Genomic DNA, 6,404 nt, shown 5'->3' with positions numbered 1-6,404 from the left:
TTACGCTTGATTCTTATGCTTCACACAGACACATCAAAACCTACCTTCTCAAAGGTAACAGACAGTTATGTTGCCTCCTACAAGAATTACTCAACACTAGCAAAAAATTTGTCAGTTGGTCATTTTATTCCAGGATATAATATGTTATACACATATGATCTCACTTTTCGAATATCCATCTGCAATATATATGTAGTTCTATAGATCAATATAAGTATATATTTGTCATTTTGACAATACTAACCTTATGTAATTACATGAGAATTGTGTGTAATGTATGTAGTTGCTCTAATATCTAGTCTACAAAAAAAATTTCAAAACATTAATTTGTAGTAAACTATAATGAAAATAATAAGACAAAATTTATCAACAACCACCTTTTCATATACCTACCACACATTTATTTTATACTTCATATGCATCTAATAAATACCATAAATTGCCTTTTTAAGCCTCTCCAAACTAGCCATATAGATTTTTTAGGATACAAATACTTTGTTCTCATTTTTTTTATCAATTTTTTAGGTATTATTGGGGATTTCCCAAATAAAAATTTAGTATGGCCTCACATATAACATTTATTCATCTCCATAAGATATTTAAAAGTCAATTCAACAAACAATTGAATTTTTTTGTATTAATAAGTTGGTGATGGATAAACATCTTCTATCCTAGATGACTACCTCTCCTCTCTTGACATTCATCAATAATATGTCCTTCACACTCCAAAGCAAAAAAGAGTGTTGAGTGCCAATATAGACACCTCATTAAATCCACTTGCACTTTATTATATGAGGCACATCTTCCTTTATTATTAAAGGTGGGCACTCATTTCATTATCGACTAAACTGCCTAAGATTCAAATTTGAAGTCATTCACTCTCACTATCGACTCCTCCACCAAAAAACCAACTTATAACCAACTTCACGTTTATTAAATCCAATTTTAATAAATCTATTTATTAGTTTGATTTAACAAATTTAGTACAAAAAAAAGTATTTCAAATAGATTTAATTGGATTTAATCTTAATTGAGTCAAACATTAGTTTAGATTTAATAATATTTTGATTTAATAAACACCGATTTTCCAGATTTACTAAGCCATACATTTTTAATGAAGCAAACTTCTCTCATATTGCTTTGCATTACACATAATAAACACATTAGATTTAGTCATTACCTATGTAACACACAAAATAACAAATTTAGATGGAATGAAAATTAAAAAAACACAAGAGCCATGAGGAGGAAAAATTATTCCATACGGATCGGCGTCCGCACGCAGCTTGCGTGCGGACACCGATCTGGACCGTAAATCACATGATTTACGGTCCTGATGTATTTCGGTGGGCCCCACCTAAAATTATTTATTTATTTTTTTTAAAAATGGAAATAATCCTGACCGTAGATCACCGTGATCTACGGCCAGGATCGAACACCGCATGCAGAGATGCATGCGGTGTCCGCACGCAATAATCCCCCAGCTGAAAGGGCTAATTTTTGGTGTACTGAGAGATTTAGGTGGTATGAATGTAAAAAATAAAAATTTAGGTATTATTGCTATAATACTTAAATACATTCGAATTGGGTGGTATATGTAAATGCCCCTGGAAGACTAGTTCTTATCTATTTACAAATCTAGCTCTAAAATTTAATTCTTAAGGCATACTACCTTAAATATGCATGAAAAGTTGTATTTGATTTTTAAAATTATATGAAAATTTTGGGTGGTATAAAATTATACATATAAGAAATAAAGGTTAGGTATTTGATATATAAACAGAAGAATTGCGCCGTATGTACTTCACAAAAATATCATTTAAATTTATATCAAATAATTCTTTAGTATTAATATATTATGAGGTATAAATGAGCGGAACAGTCTAGAGCTCGACTCGTTAACGAGCTCACGAGCCGAGCTTTATGAAGTCACGAGCTCATGCTCGAGTTCAAACTTAAGCTTGTTTATTAAAAGAGCTTGAGCTCGAGCTTATCCCTGCTTGGCTTGTTCAAGCCGGCTTGATTAGCCTACTGCTATTCACTACTCAATTTGATGCATTTTTCGGTAAAATTATTGTTGCATCATTCTCCTCCTCCGACCACCAATATCTCCTCGTGTGTGCTCCCATAAAAATTGAAATTTTAGTTCCAGCTTGTGAGCCGGCTCTACCATCAAAATTAATTGAGCTCGAGCTTGCCATTCGAGCTCAAAAGCTCGAGCTCAAAATTTGGCAGATGGCCGAGCTCAATAATGACATAGCTCAAGCAGGATTCGGTTACACCCCTAGGCATATCTATAACTAAAAGTTCGTGCCCGTACATGTTATTTCGTATGTTATATTAAAAAATATTAAAATTTATTTATTTTCTAAACCATCCTGACTTAAATATAAGCCCAACATAAAAAATAATAAACTAACGAATTTAAATCGAACTAATTTAGTAATTTTATATGACTGAATTATAAAATAATTAAATTTAAACGTTTTATTACTCAATTAACCATGATTAATGTAACATGTGAAATTAAAAAATCATTTAGAATATTGGTTAAAAAAATTTTGGAGTTTTTTTTTTTTTTGAAATTATTATAAATAGATTATGAATTTTGTAATACTTCTAATAATGAGATCACAAAATTAAGAAAATATTGAATCAGGTCTTCGCACGTAGAGTTACGTGTAGTCCAATGAAATTAAGCCACCTGACGTTGACATAAAAAAAAATAAAATCCGTCCGTAACAAAAGAGAATATTTCTCTCGTGTTATTGTGTATTATTCAAGTATTATTGATATGTTATTATGTTATTATACCATAGAGCATATTCTCTGAACACAATAACAAATGAATAACAGAAAACATCTGAATTACACGGTGGGAATATTACCCTATGTTATCAGATAGATTTTTTTTTTTTTTCCTGCCACCTCTACGTAACGTGATTTGTACGTAACTTTACATGCGGAATTCTGATACAATATTTTTTCCACAAAATTCATAGTTTCATTATATTAATTAATTTAATTTAATGGGAAATTCAACAAATTATAAATTTCTTTGAATAACTTGTATATAATTAAATTTTTTCACAATGTCGTAGCCTCAAATCTTAAATATAACTACCAAAAAAATTAACAGAAAATATAATCTTTAACTACATTTAAGAACACCGCGCCAGGTAGGGGTCGAACCTACGACTTTCTGCTTAGGAAACAGACGCTCTATCCACTGAGCTACAGGCGCTGTGATGATTGTTTATTTATTTAACTTCTATAAATTTAATTCAACGGCCAACAATGTACCACATAATTTTGACGTATTTTAAAGTTTTAAATATTATGTCAAAATTTTGAATTGCATGTATGTAACAGTTGCCAAACGTTCTTGGACTATTGTTTGGTATTATACAGATGATGCTCTACCGCATCTACAAAGATGACAGATCCAACCTCGTTGATCCTACACATAACGAAATGGTCGTGCCCGAGATAGCGCTCGAAGTCTCTGATGACGCCTCGGCCTGCCATTGTTGCACGAGAGTTGAAGAAAGCAGATAGAGAAACTACAAAAGAAAAAAAAAAAGAATTTAGCAGCGTTTGTTTGAAGATATTTTTAAGAAACTGCTAAAAATATTTAAAAAATTCAGAAAATATTTAAAATCACTGCTAAAAGTCTTTTTAGTCCTAACAATTGCAGCAATTTAAAATCTTTTGCAATGGAAAGAACGAGGATTTTTTCTATTGTAATTGATAGAGAGAAATAATCTACATAATTTGTTATACTAAGAGAGCTATAGTATAATTAGAATTAAAATACCTGTATAAGAAGATGTTGTAGGTGTACATCAACAATGGTTTGTATTTGGGTATTGTAAAATTGTGTTGTTATGCAAGCATTTTCAAAACTTGCTGATTTTACTTTCATTGGGCAATAGAAATCTATTGAGAAAATGATCATAAGAGATTTTATAAGACATTTCTCATCAAATTTTAAATTTTTATTATAGTTTGCACTTATTTTATTAATGATACATTTATTGTATTTTTTTGTGCTTATTACTACAAAGGAGAGTGGTATTTATATAAGTATTCTAAGATTTAGAACAGGAAGAAAAGTAAATTGAGAGCAGAAATTAAGCGTAAATATCAGCATATGGAATCGGTGTTAATTACACTAAATCTGGACAATTAATGTCATAGATTTATTTCCAATTTAACATTAGGACAATTAATGCAATTGATTTATTTCCAATTTAGCATATCTTTTAAGAAAAAAATACAAATTTTAGTATGACATAAATGATGATTCCAAATGAGGAATTTCTTATAAGATACCTGTCATGGCCAAGTAGGTATATTTTGAATTGCATTGAGAAGTTGCTTCTTGAGACAAGTTTGGAATATTGATTTAAATATACAAATACAAACAAATTTATCGGCAGGCTTGTTTTGGCAGCAAAAAGAAAAGACAAAATAAGTATTGTATAGTAATTGATGCATGAACTATTAAACTCAATCTATGTTTTGTACCAGGCATGGAAGGTTTTATAGATCCGTAGCAGGAAAGTCAGATCTGAAGAAAAGGATATAAGAAATTAAGACATTAAATATTTTAGTAATTGTTTTCTGATTTAGATGACTTGGCTGCTCTAATTCTACTTTAATCTGGGCTGCTTACGTGGTCAATATTCTAGTGGCGACGAATTTTAGCATTTTTTTTTTTAATCCATAAAAATACACATCGAAATTTAAGCTCTCATTTCGAAAGAATAAAAAATAAAAAAAAAAACTTCCAATTCTAATTTGTATAATCAAAATGAAAATTACAGCAATGAAATTTAGATTTTGATGTGAATTTCGATCTTGGAACTGAAAAATAAGATTTCGAAATTAGAGTTTAATTGAAGAATGCAGTAAAAACTCTTACATTCTAAGAACATATTTTTGGGCGTTAAGTCAATCTTGTAACGTGTTGCAGTGACAAGCATTTTAGTTCTTTGATTTGCTTTACAGTTGAAAACAAAATACGAAACAAATACGCTCGTGGTAGGGTCGGAGTAGTTACAGTTACAGGTAATATTAAAAAGAGACACATAAAGTTTAAATAAACTGCTGAAAAAACTTTTTCTTAATATGAAATAACAATTTCCGCTCGAAAATTGACTGATTTTAATTTTGACTCGGATTTTTTTAAGGCCGGCAATAGTTAATCTTGAAATCAAAATGTTAACAGTTTACTGAGGCTGTTAGAGCTGTCGAAGATCGATAATTCACGAACATTCATCAATATTTTATCTTTACTCTTGTTTGTCACCATAGTTACACCAACTCGTTCACGAGTATTTCGTCCACGTTTTATCTGCAAGTGTAAAGCTAGTGATTCGTATGGGGTTTATGATTTGATATATTATTAATATTGCATTTGTTGTTATATGTATTTTCAAATTTTGCATGTTGAAATTGCACTGTTAAGGAAGATTTTATGCTATTTTTATAAGTTGTAGCAAGAAAGGGATAAATACGAATCAAACTAGAACGAATTGGATATTGCAGCAAAATTTGGTCATTGGTCGCCTAGTCGTGTGACCACTAGCGCCCAGGTGCTAGAACCCTTTTAAATTGGACAATAAACCTGAGAGCTTGGCGCCAAGGCGCTAACCATTGGGCACAATATACTATTTATGAGCTCGTAGGTGCTATAAAAGTCGGCGCTTAAACGTCAGATGAGCAGTTCCAGACTGAGAGCTTGGCTCGTAGGCACCTGCCGCAGTTAAGTTTGGGGGATTTTGACCCAAGGAAAATATGTTGAGATTTTCATACATCTTTTATACTATTTTTAATGATATTGCACTTTAAAGAAAGGTATTTTTTATGTTTTCTTGCAGGAATGATTAATTAAGGTCAATTGAGCAAAAAGTTGTAAAAAGGAGCGAATTTGGAGCAAAAATGACCAAAATATGGAAAACTACACTAGGGCGCTGACGGCGCACTCGAGGCCGCCGACGACGAGATTTTTCCGAGGCTACAGGACAAATTTTCTAGAAGGCCGCCGACGCCGATGGCGGGGATCGACGGTTAGGTGACATGTACAATGGATAAGACCTGATTTTGGAGTGGTGCATAAGCAACTCTTGGGAAAACTCATCCACATCTTTAAAGAGAACATTTCGGCTGAAAATAAGAGAGGAGAAGAGAAGAGAAGAAGACTTTTGGAGACCTGGAGAATAGATAGGTTCCATTTGAGCTTGCTAGAGCGTGTAATTGTGAGGAATTCTTCGAGAAATTGTAAGAGTGGAGGGAAAGTGAGAGATTTCTTCCTCCTTGCTACTTCGAAGAGGAATTCTGTGTGCTGTAAAGAAAGGAAGAGATTCAGAGGAACTTCGAGGAGTGTTCTTGGGGAGAAA

At 31.9% G+C, this 6,404-nt stretch overlaps 1 non-coding gene across 1 annotated transcript; it reads right to left on the bottom strand.

Moving 5' to 3' along the window:
• Positions 1–3,171: 3,171 nt before the first annotated feature.
• On the bottom strand, positions 3,172–3,244 carry TRNAR-CCU. Its single transcript has one exon. It is a non-coding gene; the product is annotated as a tRNA-Arg (tRNA).
• Between the last annotated feature and the right edge of the window lie 3,160 nt (positions 3,245–6,404).

The sequence above is a fragment of the Phalaenopsis equestris genome, unplaced genomic scaffold (genome assembly GCF_001263595.1).
Source record: "Phalaenopsis equestris unplaced genomic scaffold, ASM126359v1 Scaffold224624, whole genome shotgun sequence".
Taxonomy (NCBI): domain Eukaryota; kingdom Viridiplantae; phylum Streptophyta; class Magnoliopsida; order Asparagales; family Orchidaceae; genus Phalaenopsis; species Phalaenopsis equestris.
The sequence above is the reverse complement of the archived record's forward strand: the minus strand, read 5'-3'. Positions and strand labels throughout refer to the sequence as shown.